Source organism: Triturus cristatus, chromosome 11 (genome assembly GCF_964204655.1).
Source record: "Triturus cristatus chromosome 11, aTriCri1.1, whole genome shotgun sequence".
Taxonomy (NCBI): Eukaryota; Metazoa; Chordata; class Amphibia; order Caudata; family Salamandridae; genus Triturus; species Triturus cristatus.
In genome coordinates, this window is record NC_140594.1 from 158941682 (window position 1) to 158968006 (window position 26325).

The following is a 26325-nucleotide window of genomic DNA, read 5'->3' on the forward strand; positions in this document are numbered from 1 at the left end:
AGACTAGCCCTTTACATCACTCTTAGATCCTGGTTTCAAGATGGTTTTGCAAGTCCAGTTCTTCTTCCCCAGGCAAGAGGCACCAAGGCAGTAGTTCCTGTAGAGCAGCAGTCCATCAGAGTGGCAGTCCATGTAGCAGCACAGCAGTCCTTCCTCATGGCAGAGTATACACAGGTCCAGAAGTATACTGAAGAGTTGATGTCTGAGGTCCCTCTTTCATACCCTGGTGCCCTGATTTTGGAAAGTGGGAGAACCTTCTAGACAGTGGTTTTGAACAGCAGGGAATTCCCTGCCTCCCCTGTCCTGGCTCCAAGCTGGCTGAAGTGACAATGAAGTGTCGGTTTGCCATTTTTGTGGCAACAGGACACACTCTATTCAGGTGTGAGGCTGGGCCCAGTGATGGCACATCCAATCACACCTAAGCTCCCATTGTGTGTGGCTGTCTAGGAGGAATACACAAAGACTAACTGCCAACAACACCCAGTCAGGCCGCAGGCACCACATGACAAAGGCAATAAAATGTCAACTTTCAAAAAGTGTGATTTTCAGAATTATACTTTAATATCAGACTTCACCATAAATTAGGATTTTAAATTAGGATTCCACAGACACAAAATATGAACCAATTCTCTCTTTCTATTTGTAAATTACACTTATAAAATATAATAAGGCAACTCCAATGTTAACCTATAGGGAAGACAGGCCTTGTAGTAGAGAAAACATTATATAAGAGATTTTCACTACCAGGACATGTCCAACCTTTTAAATACATTCCACCCTGCCCTCTGGGCTGTTCAGGGTCTACTATAATTGTGACTTCTATGTATTAAAAGGAAGGTTTGGGCCTGGCAAAAGGTTTATTTTGCCAGGTTGAAATGGCAGTTTCAAACTGCGCACACAAGCTCGGCAATGCCATGTCTGAGACATGTTTAAAGGGCTACTTAAGTGCGTGGCACAATCAGTGCTGCAGGCCCACTAGTAGCATTTAATTTACACGCCCTGGGTATATGTAGTACCACTTTACTAGGTACTTATAAGTAAATTAAACATGCCAATTTAAGATAAGGCAATTCTACCATGGTTTAAGGGGAGAGCACAAGCACTTTAGCACTGGTTAGCAGTAGTACAATGCACAGAGTTCTATGGCCAGCAAAAACGAATTCAGCAAAAATTAGAAGGAGGAAGGCAAAATGTTTGGGGTGACCCTACAGAGAGGGCCAGGTCCAACAGCGTCGAAATAATATATGTTTATTGTTACCCAACTGGAGGGTTGCAATGGTTGAATTGGAAATTCAACTGGAAATTCAACCATTTTAGACAAATGTCCGCTTATGAGTTCTGAAGATACGCACATTTTCACCTTGGATGCAAGCTTTTGAATTTTGGAATACATATATTCATTCAACAATGCAAAATCTTCTAATTTTGTGGACTTAGTTGCGCATAGGAGAGCTACTCAGAGGTAGCTAGAGAGCTACTAGTATCTCACAAGCTACTCTTTGGAGATGGCTGCTCTAACATAACCACAACTTTTACCATGACCTTAAATTAACATTGATCCTGATCTGCGCTGAATCCTAATATTGTGTCTTACAAATCTTACTCATTTCCTAACCATAACCCTCAGTATGGCCTTTACCATAGCTCTTTAAGGGGAAGAAAGATCCATAACTCAATAGGGCTAATGCTAGTATTAAAATCTTTTGGGGGCCTGTCCCCGCTAGCCTAGCGCTGCTTCCTTGCTGCTTATAGTGTGCAAGTTCCTCCTAATTAGCATATCTAAAAGTAAAATTGTGTTTCTAAAGCTGCCACTGAACACCTGATGCACTGCAGCTCTTCCCTAAGTCACCTTACAAACAAACACTAGCCCCTCACAAGCATTTGTAGAGAGCTCATGTTCAGGGCTTGTGCACATGGCTGTGAGAAAGGCACCCCTCTGGACTGTGCAAGGGATGCTGCTGCGCTGCACAAAGCATCCCGGCATGCCGCTCACCTGCCAGTCTACATTTGACCCTGACCCAAAACTTGACCCCAACCCTCTCTCTAGCCTTAATAATGATCTGTTCCCATACCTTAAAATAATTCAATGGGGTGTATGTTTCTCTCATTTTATCTAATTAATTGTTTTTCAATTAAATGTGTTCATTGAAATGTGAACAAATTAGATGAAATAATATTACTCCAGTATCCCTGTAACAGATAAGGCATAGGTCTGCATCCCAGAGAGCCAACTAAGGCTTCCGTCCATCTGAGGACAAAACATGAGCCTCTTAAGATGGGTAATACTAAACTCTGTTATTCACAGCACTAGGAAGTAGCAATACTGTGATACCAAACTCTATAAATAAAATAAGTTATTGTATTGTAACTGAATGTATGTAGCACTTACTACCTCTGGTGAGGCGTTGAAGTGCTTTATAGCAGGTAAAATGCTACATAGGAACCCAAGATTAGTGGTTAATCCAGTGGTTATTGGTTTGCATTGTTTATCATTGGTGTTGTGATCAGTAATGCACTCTCAAGGAAACCATTCCATGCATTTACTCCAGTTTCATTGTGGTAGATTAGATTAATAGTAGTTAGGTGTGATCATTAGTGGGGGGTATGTGAAAAATAGAGATTTCACGACAGCTTGGTGACACTAATGTTTCAAAAGGAGTCCACTGTGCTCGCCTCTCGCCAACAGGTGGTTTGAACTTTTTTCTTACACTCTTGAGCATGTTCAAAGCCTTTTTAATGTCAGCTTCTTCCCCTGGTTTAATGCTGTCAATTGCAGCCATGTTCTAGTGTTGGTGCCATTTCGGACTGATAATGACTGCTAAGAGGATTCGTTTGTCCTCAGATGCCTTTGAAAACAAGTAGACCTGTGGTATTATTGTCAGACTCCATGTTAATTCATAAATGAATTACTAATCGAATGAGACATGTAATCTGATTAATTTTCTTCAACCGAGAATACAGATAATACTATCTGCAATGTAACCCACATATGTAACTTAAGTGAAGGTGTTCAGTCTCTCTGTGGATAGGTTGCTGCAAAATAAATCCCATTTATACATACAAACCTCGACTAGCATGGTTGGAAATATAAAAGGGAGAAAAAGAAAAGGACATTGTGAATCATCAGCATAAAAGTGGGCATTGAACGCAAAAAATACCAAAGTAGAAAAAAGAAAAATAGTGTATATAAAAAAGTAAATGATCTACAACAGGGCCAGAAGGGCACCATATTGAGTAGGATTAGAGGCCAAACAAGTTACACTGAGAAGTGAGAATCAACAGTTCCAATAAGTATTTGGAACTGGGACATTGCTCCGCTGCAGCATATATTTATGCATTTTGATGTTTTGTCCCTCTTTATCTGTCACCTAACATCCATTTCAGACTGCTTGTCCATCAGGCAGACATAATAAAGTTGAAAATTCTGATCTCCAGTGTCAACTTTACTCAAGCCTGCATTTGTGCAGGCATGAGTGGACATTTACACAGGTATTAATTTAATACCACTTTAAACTTTTTTTCTCCAAGGGGAAATTCTTTTGAGTGATGCAAAACCTTCCTTTAGCCCTTGGGTACTCGCAAACTTCCCAGGGGCCACAAAATGTGGTCTGTGGTGTGCCCGAGGGCCACATTGATTCCAGCAAGGTGGAAGAGGGTATTTGCGGGGAAGGTGGTCATAGGGGAAGCGAAGCATGTACATGATGTGGTCATGGGGTTATTTTGAGGTTTCATTCCTTACTGCCCTCTAAATTAAGCCCATAGTCTCTAGAAGAGTCATAGATTTGACAATACTGTGTTATGCGGTATCTGAGCCACTATCCCTCTACCGCAGCTTGGGGTAAGCCTGCTCTGCCTGCCAATGCTACCTTGCGAGAGTCGAGTCTAAAAGTGAAGCAACTTGGATTACTGCATTGGAATGACAGATAATTACACAATGAGAAACAAGAAAACCTAGGATTAATCCCGCCTTCCCTTCTTGACCAAAGTGTGTGATCCCAGGCAATTGTTTTATTTCACTTTGCTGCTTTTTTCTTCATCATCCCATATAAGAGCACCTTGAAATACATGAGTTCTGGATGGGTGCTACACAAAACCTTTCCTTGAGTTTGATTTAATAAACTATAACGTCTGTGTATTATAACACTCCAAGCCACCCAGAGGGGTTTACACAACATTTGACACCTTAAAAAAATGCTCCTTAATGCACTGATATCATCTGATGTAGTAAGGTAAAATCAGCATGTTAATGAAATACATTTCTTTAATTTTTGTGTTATGAATTTTGAATAGGCTGTTATCATATTTGTACACATGTGATGCTAGATATCTTTTTTTTATAATCAAGTTTATTAAATTTTTGCAGATCAAAAAAACATTGGTAGCAATCAGACACGTCATACAGATACATTATATTAAATGGGATATGATGTAGACTCATTCGACACTTGAGGGCGGAACCCTGACCCCGCCCGTTGCTCACCACATACACGACCATTTGGACCCTTCACACTGGCGATAAATTAAACCATTTGCCCCATATTTTGCCAAAGAGTTCTGGGCAACCACGGGCCTCGAAGAGGGGCTCCTCTTGGGTACCACACCAGTCCACCTCCTGCCTCCAGCTCCTAATGGTGGGCGGCCTGGCCTGGGACCAAAGCGCAGTGATATCACGCTTTGCCACCGCCACTGCCGTGCCCAGAATGCGCTTGTCGGCACGTGATCCATCAAGGCCATCGAACACTTACAGGATCAGGCGTAGCGGGTCGTGAGGGACCTCCCACCCTAGAGCTTGTGTAAGTTCACGTTCCACCCCCGCCCAGAACGGCTCGAGCGCGGGGCATTGCCACACCATGTGGTAGAAATCGGCTGGGGCGTGGCTGCAGCGTGGACACGCAGGGGAGGGCCGCAGGCGGGCGCTGAACATGCGTGCTGGGGTGAGGTATGCGTGTGTAGGTAATAGAGTTGGATTAGACACAACTTGGAGGAGGTCGTCAGGGTCTTGGGTGCCATAAGGGCGTCCCTCCAGTCCGCGTCTTCCAGGGACCCAGCCACTCCTCCCACTGGGCTCGGAGCGAGTCTAAGGACGCGGGACCGTTGTTCACCAAGGAGCGGTAAATCCGTGACACCCCCCCTCTGCCCAGGTTCCCCATCATCACTTGGGCCTCCAGGGGACTAAATTCGGGGAAGGAGGTGGGGGACGGAATGTGGGCCTGGAGGGCGTGCCTCAATTGCAAATATTTGTAGAATTGGGAGGAGTGGAGGGAGTGGCAGTGTTGTAGGTCTGCAAACGATCTGACATGGTCCCCACCCAAACGTCCCCAAGCAGCGAGATCCCGATGTGGTCCCATTTACGGAAGTTCTGGTGGGACGAGACCTCCTCTAGCCAAGCCCCACTCCACAGAGGCGTCTGTCTGGTGAGTTTCCGATCCCATTCAACGTACCATAGGGCCATGAGCACCATTCTAGTGATAGGGGGGAGAGCCAGTGGGACTGGGCTCCCATAGCCCTGGAGTTGCGCAAAATCCGCCGACCGGAGCGCCACTCGGTACGCTGGGTCGGACCAGCTGCCCGCGAACCAGTCGTGGATCACGATCAGCCTCGTGGCCAGATAGTAGAGGTGGAGATTGGTCACCCCCATTCTTCCATCATAAGGAGGTATGCGGCAATGCGCTAAGGACACGCGCGGTCTGCCTCCTCCCCATAAAAAGGGCGTGAGGATGCCGTCCAACTCCCGAAACCAGCTGCCGGGGAGATGAGTGGTCACGTTTTGAAAAGAGCACTCCTACCGAGGGGATTAAGGGGAAGGGTGTGCCATCTTCTGAGGTCCGCCTTGGCTTTAGTGACCAGGGCCGTGATGTTCAAGGCCCACTCGAGCTCCAGGAGGAGGGCCACCCACACCCCCAGGTACTTGAAGGATGGCCTCCGCAGGGGGATGGTCGCCTGCCAGTCGAAGCATGTCCGGGAGGTGTGCAAGGGAACTAGGGTGGACTTCTCCGGGTTGGGCCTAAGACCCGTTCAAAAGCCGAAAGGGCGTCCAGGCATCGCGGGCCTGAGCTCTCCGGGTCTGCCAAGAAAAGGAGGACGTCATCAGTGTACAGGGCAATTTTGTCGATCTGGTGCTGATCCCAGGCCCAGCGGCGGAAGAGGGGGTCCTGATGGATGAGGGAAGCTAGGGGTTTCATTGCTAGTGCGGACAGAAGCGGCGAGAGTGGGCAGCCCTGGCGGGTGCCCCTCCGGATGGGGAACGCCTCCGAAACCACGCCGTTGATGAGGACCCTCGCCTTGGGGGCAGAGTAAAGGACCCGGATGAGGCATCAGAAAGGAAGGCCGAAGCCCATCCTCTCCAACACGTCCCCCAGGTAGCCCCAGTCCACCGTAGCAAATGCTTTTTCAAAGTCTATGAAAAGCAGTGCAAGATACGGGGCGATGCGCAAGGGCGAGATGGAGACGGCGTATGCAGTGCCGGGTCCGCCGGGCAGGCATGAAGCCACATTGATCGGGGTGCACCAGTTGTTGTAAGTGGGGACGTAGCCGTTGGGCCACCACGGTAGCGAAGAGTTTTACTTCGGTATTGATAAGGGAGATGGGACGGTAGTCCGTACACACAAGGGAGGGCGGCTGCGTGTTCGGGAGGACTACAATAGTGGCCACATCGGTCTCTGGTGGGAAGGCCCCCACCTCGACTACGTGCTTAAACAGGTCTTGTATGTGCGGGACCAACGTGTCTCGGTAGGCCGCGTAGTATTCTTTGGGGTAACCGTCGGGCCCGGGCGTTTTGCCGGAGCGTAACAGTGAGATAGCCCCGTGTATCTCTTCCGGGGGGAAAGGCCGGTCCAGGGACTCGGAGTCCGTCTGGGAGAGGCAGGGCAGCTGAGTCCCAGTCTTGGACAGCAAAGCCGCCAATGAGGTCCGGGGAGGGTGGGCTGCGTAGAGGGCTGCGTAGTAGTCCGCGAACGTCTGGGCAATGTTGTGGGAGGTAGTGTGGTGGGCTCCGGTTTTATCCCGAATCTCGGGAATAATGTGATTGGCTCTGAGGTAGGACTAGGACCAGGTTGTGGAGAAGTTTGCCATTGTTATCACCCCATCTGTACACGCGCGCAACTGAAGAACGCCAAAGCATTTTAGCGGACTCCAGGGAGATCTGGCAAATTTCTTCTCGGATCAGTGTAAGCTGTCGGGAGGAGTCATCGTTATCACTGGTAGCCTGGGCCTCCTCCAGCTGCGCCGCCTGGGCCTCCAGCTGCGTGAGTCGGGCGGATTGTTCCAGGCGTTTCGCGTGGACCAGACCCCTAGCCACCCCGAGCATCACGGCCTTGCTGGCCTCCCACAGCGTGCCCGGCGAGGGGACCGAGCTCGTATTTGTCGAAAAATATTGCTGCAGTTCCTGCCCGGGGGACTCCGCGAAGTCTGCGTCCTGCAGGAACCAGGCATTCATTCGCCATACCATGCGGATGCCGCCGGGGGGGTGTCAGAAACGAAGGGATACAGGGGAGTGGTCTGAGACACCCCTGGGTAAGATTGTGGACCCGGACATCAATTGACAGTCCACGGCAGATAGTAGAAACAGATCGATATGAGAGTGGGTATGGTGAGCCCCCGACGTGTGGGTAAACTGGAATTTGCGGGGATTCCACACCCTCTAGGTATCGCAGAGACCCTGGGCCGAGGACTAGTCAGATAGGCGTTTTGCAGAAGTAAGGCGGGCCGCCGATGGGGTACCCGTCGTGTCGCGTGAGGGCTGTAAGACGGCGTTGAAGTCACCTCCTAGTACCGTCAGGCTTTGTGGGAAGGAGGAAAGCACCAGTGTGAGGCAGCGGAGGGCAGGGGCCATGACGGCGGGAGGGATGTATGTGCATAGAAGGTTAATGGGGTGTCCCTCAATCCTACCCGACAGGGCCACATAGCGGCCTTGTGCGTCTGTGTCGGCTTGTGTCAGGGCGAAGGGCAGCCCTTTCCGGAGTATAATGGCCACCCCCTGGGAGCCCAACGTGAACCCAGAGTGCCAGACCCTGTCGAACCCATACCGGGCGAGGAAATTACATTGCGAGCCCAGGAGATGTGTTTCCTGCAGGAACAGGATATCCGGTGCACACCGGTGGGCGCTTCGAAGGACAGCAGTGCGTTTTATGCGATCCAGCAGGCTGTTGACATTCCACGAAAGAACGTGGAGGGGCCTAGGTAGGGTGGACGCCATCGTGGTGGGTGGTATAGGGAAGAGGAGGTGCAAGCGCAGGCAGTGTCAGGTCCCGGTGGGAGGTGTGCGTCGAGGTGAGTCTTGTGTCTTCGTCAGTGGTGTGTATGCATGTGTGGCTACCAGAAGGAACAGAGAACAGCGGCCCGTGGGCGGCTAAAAACAACAAACGAACTGGAGATAACGGTCTCCCCCGCCCCCCCCTTGACCCCCAACTCCCCCCACCCTACACTTCCGAACGTGAAGCATCTGTCGCCCTGAAAAGGAAAACAAGTTAAACAACAAGAAGTTTGGTCGCTAAGCTAGAACGATTAGCGGAGCATGACTGTGGCAGAGATGGACCACCCTCCATGCGATCGGATGAGAGAATCGTGAACAGCTGCAACTACGCATGGGGCAAATAAACACAAGAAATGCAAATTGAGTCCAGGGAGTGAAACCGTTGGTTTCGAGGAGAGTAGATCACCCCCCTCGCGGGAAGTTCGAAGACCATCGCCTTTTGGGCGCCTCAGAGGGTTATGAGAAAACGCTCTCGTTGTGTGCCAACGTTCAGGTGACCTCCGATTCTCCGGTTCCTCGGATCATCAGGCTCCTAGACAGGTCAGAGTCGGAAATGGCGTGGCACAATTTGTTCGAGGGACCCGGGCGGTCACTCAAATCAATCAGTGAGGTGGTCGGGCTGGGAGTGTTGGAACCTCGGGCCGAGGCTCGGGATGGAGTGCGCTGGGACGTCGCACCCGGAGAGCAAGATGCCTCCCCACGACGGTTGGTCTTCCTGCAGGACCTCGTCCGGCGCCGCTGGGGTTTGGGGAGGGTCGAGTACGGCTGTTGAGGAGCCCGTTGGGTAGGAGAGGAAGCCGGCCAGGGCAGAAGGGGCCTTTCCTCTGTCAGCCAGGTCCACCCGCCTGAGGGTTATCAAAGAAAAGGGTCTAATTTTGGAAGATGACCTTGAGCCGGGCCGGGAAGAGGAGACCGTATCGGAGACCCATGTATGCAAAGCTTCTGTTTGACCTCATCGTAGGTCCGACGCTGGGCCTGCACCTCCCTGGTGTAATCCGGGAAAACCATGATCTTGCTGTTCTGATAGTGCAGTGGCCCCCGTGCCCTGGCTGCCCCAAGGATGGCGTCTCTGTCTCGGAAGTTGAGCGCCCTCAAGATTATGGGTCGGGCAGGGGCCCCAGGCGGAGGCCTGGGCGCCAGGGAGGGGTGAGCCCGTTATACAACAAACCATGGTGACAAGGCATCTTTGGGCATCCAAGAGCGCAGTCAGGTCTCCACGAGCGTGTCGGCGTGGCCTTGCTCCACTCCCTCGGGAAACCCCAGGAGACGCAGGTTATTCTTCCTCGATCTATTTTCGGCGTCCTCGGCCCTACGGTGGAGCTCCGAGGTCTGGATCTGGAGACGGGCCACCTGGGTCTTAAGTTGGCTGATGTCGTCCTCCGCCGTGGAGTTACGGGATTCCGCCTCCGTGATGCGCGCTGTGGCGTTGCGCAGAACCTGGCGAATGAGAGCCACATCCACCCTCACCTCGCCTATCTTAGATTCTACTGAGGCCTGAGAGGTGCTTATCGCCTGAAGGATGGTGGAGAGATCTACCCTGGCGGCGCCCGGTATGCCAGGCAGTTCGCCTTCCGGGTCCCGGTCTGACATGGTAAATTGATCCATTTTCGTTTGGGTTGGAGGGACCGGATTCTGGACGGGTCGGTTTCTGCCCATCTCGGGGTGGGTAGCTGATCCGTTGTGGAGCAAGTGCGGAAGGGGGGTCCCCCGGACACCTAGGCTGTCAATGCTCGGGCCCAGGCGTCCAAGTCCAACCCCTCGGGTCCCCGGTGGGGGCAGAAGTGATTTGTGTCTCGGAACCACCCTCGGGGTCAGGCAGAGCTCCTCAGCGAAGGGTGGCCAGGCCGGCCAGACACCCACCACCGCCACCCGTCTCCAGCCCGTCCCCAAAGTCCGAAGCAGATGACTTCACCTCTGATGGAACAGCCCATAGCAGTGAGAGGCCCCGGGAGGGGCCAACGCCCGCAGCGGAGCCCATGGCCCACATGAACTGTCCAGAGCAGACGGGGCAGAATACGATCAAGGATGGAGAGGGCACCGTGCCCCCCCTCACAACAACCTCAGCCGGACCCAGGCCTCCTCAACGAGAGCAGCCGCAGTCAAGTGGCGGGCCACGGTCGGTATGGCGCCCGTTGCAGCCCCGGGGGGCCAGCGGGCCCAGTATCAAAGAGGAGGCCACAGCCTCCACGGCGCTCCAGTACAACAGCGGCAGATGGAGGACTCAGTTAGGTGTAGGGGGGGCCAGTGCAAGGAGATGCAGTCCCAGGCCGGTGGATTCTCGAAGGCGCCCCCAGAAAGACGCGTGTCACGGGAGGGGGCGCCGATGTCCTTGCTTTGCCTGCGCCTGCCACCCGACTCGGTGGCCGAACCCTACCCCCCCAGCACTTCAGCCACCAGGGCCACCACCTCGGCCAGGACACCCCCAGAATCCAGGGCCCCAGGGAGGGCAGCCGCCCCCAACCAGTCTGATTTGGCCAATAAGGCGGCGCGGGATAGCCAGGAGAAGTCGCCCAGCAGGGCCCCCACCTCAACACCACCGGAGGCGTCCTCAGGGAAGGAGGAAATGGGGGGTTGAAGCACTGCCCTGTCACCCCGGTCGCCACCCGACTTAGTGGCCGATCCCCCCACTCACCATCTGTGCGGGGCCCGAGGGCTGTTGCTGAAGTTTAGGCGGTCCCACAGTAGCCGCTCCATTTCGCCAGTCAGGTCCCTCAGGGGAAGAACACAGCAGCCCCAGAAGCAGAGCCGTGCCCCCCGCGGCCGCAGGGGGTGATGCGTGACTCTCTCCCGTTCACAGCGGCAGTTCCAGGCCGCGAAGAACGGCCCCGACGAGCCCTGACCTTGCTGACCCACCAGGCAGCCCGATCGGCAACAGGCCCAGGCGGGGGCGGCAGACAGGAGCGCTGCTGTCCGGAGGTAAAAGCTGAGGCGCGGCGGGCTTCACTTGGTCGCAGTCCGCTCAGTGCAGCGGGGCACCAGCGCAGGCCGCTGCGGACGGGAGGAAGGCGTCTTTGCTGAGGAGGGCACCGATGGTGGGTTTGAGCAGGCACGGCCGCCAGGCAGGGGAACGTCCTTTTAAGCGCGGTGAGCCGCCAGGGCCGCCATTTTGAAGAGCTGGGGCCGGCGGAGGAGAGAAGACCGTTCACGGCGAAGAGGAGTCCGATCCGCCCGCGAGAGGGATCGGAGCGGACAGTGTGGAGGATCAAGTTCCTCGCCTGGAGAAGGTAGGTTGCAGCCGAGGACGGGCAGATGCCAGGCGGATGACGGAGGGGGTCCAGAGTACTCTTAGAGTGCGTCCGCCATCTTGACGCCTCAGGCTATGCCCCTGATGCTAGATATCTTAAAAGTAAATGTGTTGCTAAAGTCAGTGGCGCAGGACACATTTGCTTCTTTTCTTTTACATTATTTAGGTGTAAATAAACGCTGTTTATTTAACCTCAAGTAATTACATCAGCCCAGTGCTGTCCTTCAGCAGGCATGTGGAGGTCAGGAGGACCACAAGCAGCCCTTGGACTGTACTTTGAGTATCACTGCTTTAGACTCATGCAGAAATTCTACAATAAGGTGAAATTTCCATAATGTGAAAGTTTTCAGTTGAACATAGCTGCAAAAGTAGGTAAACAGACACAATTTCGTAGGTTTGTGGGGAAATACCCCCTTGCAGTTAATTTCCCCACCCTGGAAATGCATGTAAATTTACTCCTGTCATGGGTAGGACTGGGCAGGGATCACCTTAAATTTTTAAATACGGGTAATGGAAGATGTTTATACAACAGGACCAAATTTACCCCGATATTGTTCCTGTGGAGAAACAAAAGAAACTTACATTTGCAAATACACGTTTACTCCAAATTTTCTTAAACAGGATTTTTGCCTGTTGGAAATCTCAGAAATATACTTTTTTCATGAAAAGTCAAAAAGATAATCCAACCTAGAAGTAACCCACTGGGAGCAATGTCCCAGTTGTTCCTCCTCAGGTGCTTGGAGCATTGTGTCTGGTTAGCACTACACCAACTCTCTTGGTGCCTTCCTGGTTGGCTCACCGTTCCTTCAATATGACAGGACATTTCAAGCACCTTTCTGACTAAAAAAAACACATTTTCAGATGTATGTCAAATAAGGTTGCCACCTGGAAAGTTATTGTATTGGTCTGGCCTGTAAAATTAAGCCTCCGCCTGTAAATAAAAATTGGAAAAGGAGTAAAGTCTGATGTTTTTTTCTTTTCAAATCTAAACCAAAATCAGCAAACACATGAAGAAATCACTTAAAAGTGTTCTTTAGCTGTTTATAATCATTAAATTATCATTAAAACAAACTGAGGGACAATCGCCATGCAACAAAAAGAATACTGAAAATGTTATACAAATTGTTGTTTTACCAAACAGCACTAGACCCTTCCAGAATAGTTAAACGTAAACACATAGATGGCATTTATTTTTCACTTGAGAAAGGTGGTAACCCTAATGTCAGACAGTCGGAACTCGCTCTGTTGTCTAATGTCTCCTAATCTACCTGACTTGAGTTCTCAGATGTTGGCCACGGCTGTTTCAGACGCTCTAAGGGTTCGAGACATAAACCCACCAGATAACGCTCTGTTTTGGTTGTGTGCGCCAGTCACGCGCCCGTCTCGTGCCCTGGGTACCGGCGGCGAAGCAGTGGGCGTGGTTACATTCACGTGGAGGGCTCTGCCCCCTGCTGGGGAGTAGTGGGTCCGCTTCCAGCTGCAGGAGCGGCCTCTGGGCTCTGCTGGCCTCGCCGGTAATTGCTCCATGACCACACCTAGTGCATTAGTGATTGCGCAGCCAGGAAATGCAGCCTCGTTATTCGCGGATCTCCGGATTAGCGGCGAGGAGCAGATCAAGCTCTTCCCAGAAGCTTTCCAAAAGCAGTCTGAGGCTCAAACAGTCTGGGGCTGGGAACTTTCACAGAGAAGGCCACCACCTCCTCACCTGGGTAAGAAGGTGCAAAATCTATCTGTACTTACTATTTATTTTTTAACGTAGACTGTAGTATTTGTCTTTTTTCTTGTTTCTAGAAGTTTTAACGTGTTTGTTTGCAGAAAGTTTATAGCACAAATCTAACCACAGGGTATTGTTACATATTTCAACCTTTCTCAGACAAAACAAACTCTAGCGATTGATGCGTATTTTGGGGTTTTGGAAAAGCCAGGATTTGATATTCAAATAACAGTTTCTGTGAAAGCCAGTGTAATATTTTAACACAGCAATTCTGCCTATATTTGCTTTACAACAATAAGAGTAGACTACACCGCGTTAGAATTATTTTGAAATATTTTTAATGTTGTTGCTTTAATTTGCATTTCAAAGTGGAAAAACTCATGTGTAATGGTGTGTGTGGTTTTTTTTACCGGTCTTGTTATGAAAATACCGGCCAGATCGGTAAAATACCGGATCAGCTGGCGGTCATACGCATTGACAAGTCACAAATTTAAGGAAACTGGGAAATTAACGGGTTGCCAGCTCACTGCATGTTGGTAGGACAACGTTTTCCCATTGTAACATTGTCCACTTCCAATAATTGTTTTCAAGAGTGCATTGTTCAATTGAAAGAAATCATGACTACAACTCCCATAATACACTGGTTTGCGAAATGAAAGCGAGCACTGAAAAAGTGGCGCACATCACCTCAGAGTGGTCAAGCTCCTACAGCGGGTCGTGGAATTACATACTTGTAGGGAAGTCCGGCTTAGAAGATGTCTAAACGTGATTTTGCACGATTGGCAATTGAATAGCTAGACTTTATGTTACTGGACTGTGTATTTGTTCTTATAGCAGGATTCATTTAAGAAAAAGTGAAGCCATGGCTTGGTGCCTGGGTTAGAAACGCACTGATTGCATCTGTTTGCAAAAACAATGACTGCTTGTCCCTGAACATTCAATCCGTTTATGGACATGCATGGACTTGCCTTTAATTAGAAATCTCTTTGCAGGCCCCAGTTATTGCATTGCTTTTAATTGTAATTTGCCTCATGTTATTATAATTTTATAGCAAGCAACACACGCTTTAATAAAATCATGATTTTCCATTAGCAACCCGCATTATAAGAACATATTTTTAATAAATACATAAGCGCTTTTAAATAAAATATTCACTAACTATTGTTGTGCTTTATTAGATTTGTGCTATTGAGGGGAGGCCAAACTGCGGAGTAAAAAAAAGTGTGCAATTAAAATATTGTATTTAGGAGAAAAAAATTGTTTAGTAGCGACATGCGCAGAAAATATCCCACTGGTGTCTTTGTAAATATCTTATTGGTGAGAACAAAAGCGCTACAGTGAAAGCGGTTAACTTGCTTCCATGTTGTAATTGTTGGTTAACTTTATTTAATATTTTTGAATGAGTCCAAATATTTTCATAGTAGTCCACTATGGCTATGTAAATTGTAGGGTTCACTGAATACCACTGCTAACCGGTCTTGATTCCACCTCGTGCGTCTTTCTTCCACGGCTTCGCTCTTCCTGTCTCTTAAGCTCACTCCTGCAGGTTCTTTTCCCTGCATGCTTGCTTCCTTTGTCACTGTCTCTATCTTTCTCTCCTTCTCTCCTTCCTCAAGTTTCTGCCTTTCTCTCTTTTGCTCTGAATCAAGTGATGAAAGCAGCCTAGCAAGCATGGCAGGGGCCCTGACGCAAGCAAGGCAAATGTCTCCTTTGACTGCTGTTGAGGTAGTAAAATACAGCAATTATCATGCTTTAGTGGACCTCTCAAGGCACCGGTGCCACTGCGCCTGCTGCACCAGTGGTAGCTCTGTCCCTGTGTGATGATAAAAACAAAGTACCGGTCCACAAACATGATTGCCATGCCCACCACCCACAACCACCAGCACAAATTAAGCACTGGTGTTAGTTGTCACAAAAGTACCATTTTGCTTTCAGCCAATAGTGCATGAACTAAACATCTACCAATAGGCAAAGGATTATCATATTTGTAAAGTCGGAGACTGTGTGACTTATTACCAATTATGGGCATCTCTTCCATTACACTTTTAATTTGGTTCAGTCATCATAAAATGTTTTCTTACAGCAAATGTGTATTGAAAACAATAAGTGAAACGTTGAAGTGTGCAATTTGTGGTTAAAAATCGTGTAATTGGTGCGAGACAGAAGGTCAGTTTTACTGAAGTCAAACATGGCTAAGGAGCATATTTTGCCTGTAGACCGGAAAGGTTTTGTCCCTGCACTCTTCACTTAACGGTGGCCTCTGCACTGCTTGTCGGGAGAGTGCTCCGGTATTTATTGACCTTTACTGGGGAGAATAATACATGAAGGGCGAGGATCCAGCGGGGCAGGGTGACTTTTCGTATTATCCATTTTAACAGCATTATCTTACTTACCAATTAATTAGCTGGCGAAAAAATGAGACTGGATTTTATTGTCAAATATTCCTCCAGGATGAACTTTGATATCCAATGGGAATTATGCATATTATGGAAAATAATTCAATTGTAACATCATTGCCGTATAATATATGGGTAAAGTAACCCCTGCCAAGCCGTATAATATATGGGATAAAGTAACCCCTGCCAAGCCGTATAATATATGGGTAAAGTAACCCCTGCCATGCCGTATAATATATGGGATAAAGTAACCCCTGCCATACGTTATAAGGGCATTGCAAATCAAGGAGTTCCATATAGACGAAGGAGGCTAAAGGCAGAGTTGCTTTATAAGGGCATAGAACTCTGAGGTGACTTGCAATATCCCTTTAAAGCACGTCATGGGGTGTTTTATTTCTCATAATACATGGCCACACCATCACGCACCTGACAACCCATTTAAATCATTTGTATTTTGCTCTTTCGTCTGAAAGAAGTAGTAAGATTTCAGCCATGAAGATGAAAAGTAAAATCAGTATTGTGAAATCATACTGACACTAAACCAGGAGTAAAACGCTACAAAAAGATAACACAACAAAACCCGTAGATGTAAATCAGATTGAATAATTGCTGTCACTCAGAACATGTAGAAACCCTCAAGATCCCGCCTTTCCTCGAATTACCCATAGCGTGCAAACAAGTGAAAATGTTGCTATAAGTAGGTCTTTTCTGCTGATCACTGTTCATCCAAGTAAAACATATTGGGAGAATGAATAGCCTGTTCGTCTTGTTTAAACTGCAGCTCCAGTGATGTTCCATGACCTGCCTTTCACCCCGGTGGCGGGCTCTACACCATCTATTATGATGTCACACATCTATTGTCATAAATCCCTGTTGACCAAATAATAGTTATCACAAATGGTCAAGTTGAACGCAAGAGGAAAATTGGATTTTGGATATTGTATATTCTAGTAAAGAAAGCCAAAATTGCGGAAGTTCCATAAAATATTCCACAGGGCCTGTCCCCCAAATTCCATACAAAATCAATTAAGTTTGAGTTATAGCATGCAGTGCACAGAAAGCACGTCTTTGTAGATGCGCCATTTTGAAATGGGTGTTTTGTGTTTTCTGCAACGTGAGCTGTGTGTGGCATGCATTGTGTGCATTGCATACGATGACTAGCGAATGTCAGTGGATTTGCATGTTTGACCCAGAAGCATAGTTCCTTTTTTGAGGGTGAATTTCATTTGTGGAATAATGCACTTAATTTGCAACCCCATCTATGCACACTCTTTAATCATGTGCTGCAGGGCAGGCCTTGGACCCAGCTCGCTGCGGGTAAGCAAACCCCACTTCGTATAGGCGTCAAACCCACAGAAACTGACAATTCACACACACAGTGGCACCGTTTTTTAAATAATGTTAATCATGGGGAGTGTGTGGCTTAGACCACCCCCCCCCCAAACTAATGCTTGGAGGTCAGAGTGTGATTCCCCCTGAGCACTTTTGTGGACTTAGAATTGTTTCCAGGATGTTGGCACTGTGGCCCGTGTGCTGAACATGCAGCAGCAACACAATTGTTTTCTCTTGCAGTCAGCCAGTCAGAGCACCCATTTCTGTGGTTCAAACTTTGGAACTGCAGATCCTAAAGGGCAACGAGAAAAAAAAATCCCTCGTTGAATCAGGTTAATTAATTTTTAACATTTTTGTATCCATGGATAACCTTGGATCAGATCTGCGAATCCTTTGTCATTAGCACAGCCAGGATGTATAAAAGGGTTCTCCTTCGCAAGCCCGCTTGGCAACCTTTAGAAATGTTTATATCTCCAAACCTCCTAAACAGATGCCTTAAGGGATGACCGGGGCCGTACCCGTTGTCGAGAGCCGCTTGGCACAGCTGAAGGCCCCTGGAGCTGGGGTGGTGGGCTGGGTGCAGGGCATGCTGCGCTCTGTGGTCCTGCCTGCACCCAGACTCCATGGGAAAAGGCTGAAGTCCGTCCCCTGCAGGCTCTGGGGCTGTGAACTGACTGCCAGAAGGGCTGCAGGCCATACCCTGTCACCAGTGAAGAGTGGTGCTGTAACTCGGAAGAAATTCACTGAGAGAGCTAAATAACGAGGGGTATGAAAAATCATACCATTCCCCCTTAGAGACCTCAGTCTCAAGTGTAGTGTGGTGCGACCCAGAATCTAACTGAGCCCTGAAACTCGCCAGTTATATCTCCAAAAACATACAACTCTCCATATGCGTGCCCCAGGACCTCGCGCATGCAGTCACAGGTTGAATCACTATTGACATACGCCTTGAGATCAGTGGTGGCATCAATGAAGCGCCCAACGAATGATGCCCCCCACATCTGCTTCCTGGAAGCGGAAGTACAAGTCTTGTTTTTATATGGCACAAATGCAAGGAAATCACATGTTGAAAGTGGGTCTCTGGCCTTTCTGCCGCAATTTCGGGCTTTGAGGCGGGGAGTTGTAGCCTTTTTTCCTTGTCCATTCTGGACCAGGTATCTATCTGTTCACACCACTGCTCCATCTCTACAACTGCAATTAAAGGCTGTGTCCTGGACACAGAGTGCCACTGTTTACAATGGAGCTGGGCACCGGGCAAACCCAAAGTCCAGGTTCGGCACTCGAGCCCCGGGGCATGGGTGAAGGGCATGTGGGTACATGCAGTTCAGTAGCTAGTCAGTGGGCAGATGCTGCAGCCAGAGCTCTCTAGACATGGCAGAGGACTGTGCCAAGAGTGCCCAACAGGAAGGAGTGCTGAGTGTAGGACCTGGCCACAACCAGGTGTTGCACCCACAGCCTGGTGGGCATGCGAATGGCTGAACCCTGTAGAGGCAATGAGTAGTTTGTGATGTTACTGATGACGTCATTAAGGATGTGATATGCGATGTCACCAGGTATGTAATCCGTTGTCATTTATGAGGATGTCTATGACGACATGTGTGACACTAAACGCATTGCATTAATATGGCTGCATAGCTCACCAGAAACTCCCATAGCAGCGGTTTTTAGGGTTGACATCATAACACTCATGGCTCTTTAACAAGGAATGTCAATCATATGTGCATGTGCACACATCAGTGCAGTCTGTTTATCGTTTACAATGACAGTTTCCAGCATTGCACGTATGTTGCATTACACTTTAGCCTCCAGGACACTTACAGTTGCTTTTTCTTCTTAAGTGTCACAGAACCTAATGATCCATAAACTGAAACAACACGTCTTCCTACAGGTGTAAAACTGTTAAGACAGTCACACAAGGCTTGCTTTTCAGCGGCCACTTTGTGAATGCTCCAAAGTTCGCAGCTCTGGGCCAAAGCTTTTCCCTCATGTGGGCATTTTTTTTTTTTGCTTTTAGAAACAACCTGCATCTGGGGGACTATCCCTGTCCCATAAGTGCTCATCAAGGCAATGATTGCATCAAATATTCATCGCCAGCTCCCTGGCGGCTGCAGGAGACCATCTTTGCTGATGCTAATGCACAAGAACGCATCATAATAAACGTGGCTTGTTGGGTAGTCAGTCAATCGATCCAGGACACGTGTTTTGAGTGTCTGTGCTGATCTCTTGTAGTGATCTGTCCTGCTGCACACACAGGGGCTGGTGATCCTTTGGGAACAGGGTGTGCACCACTAGTAAACATCTACGGTTGTTAGTACTGGTGATCTGAGTGGGCTGACGAATGAGAGGGAGCTTAGATCTCAGAGCACCGTTGCACAAGTTCGCGCATTCATCCATGAATTATTCGTGTAACCAGTTTAACTAGCTCCGGGTAATGTAACTGATCCAAACATATGCCAGAAGAAAGTAGGGGTGTCAAAATGTATTGTTCAAGTGGCAAAGTTGGTGACATTTCACCATTATACATCATCATCAGATTGCACTTTTTCAGTTATGACTGGTGAATGTCTCCTATTTTTGCAGGAAAATTCTTCAACAAAAAATCAATTCGCTCTTTTTTTTATCCAAATACGTGTCTATTTAACTTGTTTTGCTGAGAAACAAACTACAAAAAAAATCACGTTCAAGATTTGTCTCTGGCAAAAAGACCTTTCGAAGACAGAATTTTCTATACAATTTTCCCAAATTCTAAATTTTGCACACTCCTGAAATATAGCAAGACATGTTTTGACCCCCGCATGTTCTACTTTACAGGGCACACTTATTGTGCAGCCACAAACTGCATCAAAATGTACAGAATTTAAAGTTTCCCATTCTATGTGTGCAAGTCCAGGTATTTGCTTTGCATTTTGGAATTTGTACTCCTGATTTTTAATGAAAGAAAAGTGACTAAACGTACCAAAATGTAAAGGGGAAATCCCCTGACTGCAGGAATTACGCATGCATGGGATTGGAAACCTGAGAACCCTGGGAAGTCCACAGATCTCCAAACGTGGCCAAAGCAGAGAAAGGTTATTAGGATTTGGTATGCTTGAACCATCATTTCCCCATCGCCAGCAAAATCTTATTTTACCATAGTCTTTGATTTTTGTTATTAGAACCCAGAATCCCTAATCCCCCCCACCATTATGCAAATTCACTTCCATGCATATTTATAACTTAACTATGGAGATATTAGAATCTGATTCACAAAGTGGGGAGCTTGACATTTTTTCTGAGGTGGTCACAACTTCAGATTATTCTCAAGGTGTGCAGAGTTTTCTGTAGTTGTAAGCATTGGTGGCTGGTGAACTTCCAAAGGAGTTGGGGGGGATGCAGAAATGTTTTAGGAGGCTTGGTTGGGGGAGTCTTAAATCTCAGTCATCTGCTGTGAAAAGCAGAACCCTGTGCTGAAGTACTCAAAGTTGCGTACTCACACACACTGACGTACTTTAAAGGCATGTGCACATGCTCACAGCCGACCATTCACAAGCACACACACGTACATTCACAGCACACGTGTGCATACTCATGTTCACTCACACCTATTCATGAATGCACACATGCACCCACACACACCTATTCATGAATACACACATGCACCCACACATTCAATGTACCTGTTACCTGGCGGGCTCCAGCTGTGAGATGGGTTCCTCTTGCACAGAGGGAGTGCCAGCGGATGATGGGAGCTGTGGGCTGTGGGAGCATGATGCCCTGGGAGGGAGCTGGTTTGTGCCAGTTGGGGCAGCAGTTGGCTATGGGTTCTGAGCAGCACACACGGTACTCTTGGAAATGGAAGGCAGAGGTGAGGGTACAGTAGGACTTCGCACAGGCAGTAATGGCTGCAATGAACTATATCTTAACGAAGATCCCATTGCCTGCTCTCATTGGCTGTCGTTGTGAAGAGTCGGTCATGTGAGGGAGACCATTCCAAACTCCTGTCGGGGTGGTGTGGGGTCCAAGAAAGTTGCTTGTCTCTCCTCACTCAGTGACCAGTTGGGGACAGGGTGGTGTGAAGCTTCCCTAGTTGACAGTCTGCCCCGGGCACTACGAGGCTGCCTTAAACCTAAAGCTCCCTAGTCTGATTTGATCAGTGACGTAACCCTTTGTGATCTGGAGGAGAATCCTCACAGGACTTTGCTGGACTGATGATGTCACTGTGCCCCGGGCTGCGAGCTCTTCAGCCTGACAAACCTCTGGGTGATGCGTGCCCACCAGTGAATAAAAAGTGCCTGGTTGCCTGACCCTTACATGATGACTCATCATGAAACCCAAACACCCTTATTACTTGTTGTTGGGGGCACCTTGGTTTTGGGAAGTGGCTGTTCTCAGGGAATTGTCAGTGGAGTAGTTAATGCAACCAAGGTGTACAGACAGTCATGACTTTGGGGGTCTTCCTAATCATGTACTGTGCCATTTCCACACATCTTTATGCTTCCACTTTGCACCTTAATGGAAAAGCTGTAGGTGGTGATATAGGCGTGGGAAATGTGTCCAACTCTCTCCTCCCCCCCCCCCCCCCAAGATTGCAGGTGATACAGGGAAAGATTTCCATGTCAAAAAGCAAATATTGTGTAATTTCACAATAACTAAAACTGTCCCTACAAATCTTCTACATTGTGAATAATTATCAAATGTAAGGTGTGGACAACAGGCTCATGTATTGCATTTTCCTTGGAATATGGGCATGGTGATTTGTTAGTTTGGTAAAAGTGTGAGATCTCTGCAAGTTGCGGATGAATGCCTACCCATGCAGGGATTTCTACGGGTCATGAGATACTTATCACCCAATAGCGTAGATAGACAGACGCGGAGTAAAAAAGACAGATCCTCGAATTCATTTGGTAAACTAATGTAAAGAAGATCACCAAAGGTGGGCACCGTCCATTTGTACAGTGAGGGCAGGGGGTATAATGTTTAGCAATTCAAGTGGCAGAGAGACTGATTTACAAAATCTGAGGAATCCCTGCATTTGTGGTGTATGCTTCCGAATTTCATAGCTTTTCATGTTGTTTTGAATTCTTAAAGCTTTGAGGAAATCCACCATTTTAATATGTTTCATGGGTATGTTGGAACCCCGAAGCCAGGATGAACAATCCTAAATTATAGGATTAAGGGAATTGTACATTTGCACTATCTTTCTCCCCTTTTTGTGCACAGGAAAAACATGTTCCTATTTAATTAGATTCCCTCCCCCACAACATCTGAGCAAATGGGGATGCTTGGGGTACTTGCACCCACATTAGCTGCATCCCTTACACAAATTCTCTTTTACTGTAAATTTAAAACTGCAGTAGGGTGGGAAAGGCATCACTAATATTTGAAAGTCCTCCTCATGCCCTCCGAAACACTTTAAAACACCACATGCCATGTTCCAGCACCACACCCCATTATAAAGCCATACACACTGATTTACACTGTACAATCTTAACATTGAGACCCTATCACATTGAACACCACTCAGCATCACATCTTAACACTACCCAACATATTTACACATCACTCAATTGGATAATAGATCACTACAATCAATTTATTGACTTTAAATGGGGAGAATGTATGAAAACTTGTTGAGTGAAAGAATGCAAGTACTGGGGCTTTACGGAGGAGTAATACCTAAATCCTACAATTTCTGTGAAATTATACAAGTAACAGAATTCATTGGGATCTGACTAACAATACGGTGACCAGACGCCATCACGCCCCCAAAGTAGCATACTAATATGGTCAAACATTACCATCAAGGGGCTCTGGTGACATTTACAAACCACAAGGTGGAAAGCCAAGTGCTTTTTAAATGTCACCGGAACCCAAGATGGCAACATAGGACCATATTACACATTGTGCTCGTAATGTATCTTTTTATTTTACATGATGAATGAACTGATTTTAGTACTCTTTAGAAAGATTTGAGTGTCATCTGTTTACTATTTATTGTTTGCCTGAGACTGCAGATATCTCTCAATCTTTTGAGAAATTAGTGTTTTTATTCGGTGATAATGTGCTAATATTTAATATTTAATGTTTTATTCAATAATGTGTAGTATTGCGAACCATATTTAAATACAAAGCACGTTGTAAGAAAATTGAAAATATGCATTCTAAAAAGTGCTTTTCTTTTGTAGTACATTGAGACTGTAGTGTAGGTTTAACAACAGCCCGAACAGCCGAAAGCCCTACTCCACTAGGAAGAGAGCAGGCACACAAAGAATGCTGAGTTCAAGGGCATTTTATTCCATAGGGCCTCCTCCGACCCGGCAACACAGAGAGACGCGTTTCGAATGTCACAGCAGCCTTCCTCAATCGCTCTCTCTCTCTCTCTATATATATATATATATATCTCCCCTACTGGCGGTCGGCAGTAGGTAGTTCTAGTTGGGACCTATTTTCCATAGGAAATTCGGAACATTCTATTCCCAATAACTTTGGCGCCGGTTGACGAATCTTCGTGAAATTTTCAAAACTTGTGGTGCGCTCCGATCCGCTCCTATCTTGAATGTTTCGGGGTAATTCATCAAGCGGGGGCCGGGAAAAAAGGGGGGTCCCAAAACGTGTGTTCCCCATGCAATTTCCCATAGGAAACTTTAGACTCGGCTGCAGCCCGAACTGCTGAACGGAATTGCACCAAATTTGGCAAAAAGGTAGCCATTGGGTCAGAATGATCCCTTTTTGTTAAATGGTGTAAATTCGTTCAGTAGTTGCTGAGAAAATCAAAAATAAAAAAGTTTCGATATCTACGGCCGCGGATCCTCCCGAGCACGAGCTTTATGCCAATTGGCTGTCAACACTTCAAACCAGAAAGTGTTGGCAGCCATTTTGTGCCTCGGTTGGCCACGCCCCCTCCCTGCAGCACTCTGCAAACGCGCCCCCTGGCGCGTTTGGAGATGGGGAACTAATTCCCCTTGAATACTGGGGGTTCCTGGGGGCCAACTAGCCCACCAGGCACCTCCAGTATGCACCAGGGAGCTGCGTTGCAGAGAGGAGTTCTGAGGCCACGCCCCTTTTTACACCTCTTAATGGAGGTACCTGGTGGGCTAGTTGCACCCCAGGGACCCTCAGGATTCAAGGGGAGTTAATCCCCCAACTTAAAACGCGCCACGGGGCGCGTTTGCACAGTGGTGAAGGGAGGGGGCGGGGCTTGAGGTGACATGTGTGCAAACACGCCCTGTGGCGTGTTTTAAGTTGGGGAATTAATTCCTCTTCAATCCTGAGGGTCCCTGGGGGCCAAGTAGTCCACCAGGTACGTCCAGTAAGCGCCACGGAGCTGGCGCAGCAAAGTAAAATGATGTGAAGAATTACATACATTTGTCAGATGTGAAAGGTTGAGTTTTATACCCGGTGTTTTTAAGTCACACAGTTTGCAGTTGAGCCACTGGAAAATACCTCATTTTTTGTTCAGTAAAGGACAATGGTTTATGCTTATTTGCCCTTCAGAAGTTAAATTAGTAGACTGTGCTAAAAATAGGGCTGGCTGGCTAAATGGACATTGCACTTATCAATTTTTTTTAGACATGGTATACAGACTGTTTCTAGAAAAACATTAGCATGATTTAGTCTCAAAATAAATTGAATATTTGAAACACACAAGGTAAAAGCTCTTATTACGTTGATTAAATATGCATCTGTGTGGATCTCTATAGTACAAGGTGTAACACTTAAAATCTTTAGCCTCTACTGACTTAACAAGCAAGTATTTTAGGAGAGCCCTAGATCTCCGATGAAGGCAATTGAGTAGGACAGCAAAACAAAGATGTTGCTCACATCCTGAAGTTTGTGCAGGTTGCAGGCTTTCTAAAAGACAGATGTGCAGAATGCATCTTGGCTGCAAACTAGTGGCGGCTACCGGTTAAAATTTATGGTTGGCGCGATGGTGCCAAACTTACCATAAATGCTGCACTTCTCCTTCTCTCCGGCATGGCACTTCTCTCCACAGCATCCACAAGCAGGAATAGCAGGACTTTCTTCCTGCTCTATGGAACGCGAATCCAACCAATCCTGGAGCTACTCTCAGCGTGAGAGAAGTTCCAGGATTGGTGGGAGCAGGTTAAGCGAGCGCTCATTTTGAGGCTGGGGGCTTGTGCCAGCAATCCCCCGGGTGTTTCACAGCCCGTAGATTGGTGGGTCTACTGTGCACATGTCGGGCTGGCTGTATGTAGCCAGCCAGCCAACCCGACATGAGCACTGAAAGGGGCAGTAGTAATCCTGCAATAGCTGGATTCAGCCCTGCCCCGTGCCTCCTGCTCATGCTCATGCTGTATTCAGTGTGAGCCGGTGGCAAAATAAAATGGCATTATTATGCTCGCAGCAGGCTGGGCGACGCTCGCCACTCTTGCGAAGGAGCCGCTACGGCTGCAAACTGTAGAAATCTTTTACTAACATATTCTGTAACTGAACTGCCATGCCTACTTTTACCTTTTCACCTGATCCTCCGGCACAGCAGGGTCCTCCGCACCTGGATACCATCACGGATGACAAGTGGCGATTTATCAATACTGTTTGATTGATTGATGCCATACTTGCCTTAGGTTTTTAGGAAGCTGATTGTTTTTCTTTCAAACCTGGTTCTACAGGGATACAGGCAGTGGTTGGGATGCTCAGCTCAGCTATGTCTTCTTCTTCTTTTTTTTTTTTTTTTTTTTTCTTTTTTAAAAAATACTGTTTATTGTGCATTTTGTCTTATTGCAACTTAACAAACATTCAAACCCAACAGTTAACCCCATTGTTGCTGCTTGTCCAGTATTTGTATTACCATATTTGTCTCTTTGGCGGTAGAGAGTTCAATAAGAGATTCTGGTCCCAGCCTCCTGGCTGTAGTATATCTTGCCACCCTGATCGTGCAAGCGCCAAGCCGGAGCCTGACCATTAGCTTCTACCAGGCTTCGGCCTTGTTTGGTTCTCTCTGCTGTGCAAATATTACAGACGCGTATATTCCAAATGGGCTTGGAAAAGTGGATGTTCTCTTGATTGTGTTAGAGGATGGATCTAGCACATGCAAAACAATTGTGCTTTGCATTAACAAAGTAAACATGTTGGGCCCCACAATTTTTTTTTTGTAGGAATTCACTTAATAGACTTAAAGATCTAACATGTAGCCGAATGTACTTTGCACTAGGCCCTCATGTATGAAGCAATTTTTATTTTACAGAAATCGGAGCCTCTCCACCAGCAAATGGCATTTTTAACTTCACTAAACTCAATATTTGATTCGATAAGATGTTACCGAATCGCGGTTTGGGGATAGATACTGAATCAGTACTTGGGAGGGGCATATTAAGGGCGTCCATTCCAGATACCGATATCTTTAGGAATGTAGTAGTTATTTGCCACCGAAATCCGGTGGCAAACATCA

The 26325-nt window shown here is 47.6% G+C and overlaps 1 protein-coding gene across 1 annotated transcript in view; it reads left to right on the top strand.

Moving 5' to 3' along the window:
- The first annotated feature begins 12955 nt into the window (after window positions 1-12955).
- Window positions 12956-26325, top strand: part of LOC146783804 (uncharacterized) — a 33495-nt gene continuing 20125 nt past the window's right edge. The window contains exon 1 of the mRNA XM_085633324.1: window positions 12956-13204. The gene's annotated coding sequence lies outside the window, so the exon portion shown is untranslated. The remainder of the gene's footprint in view (window positions 13205-26325) is intronic.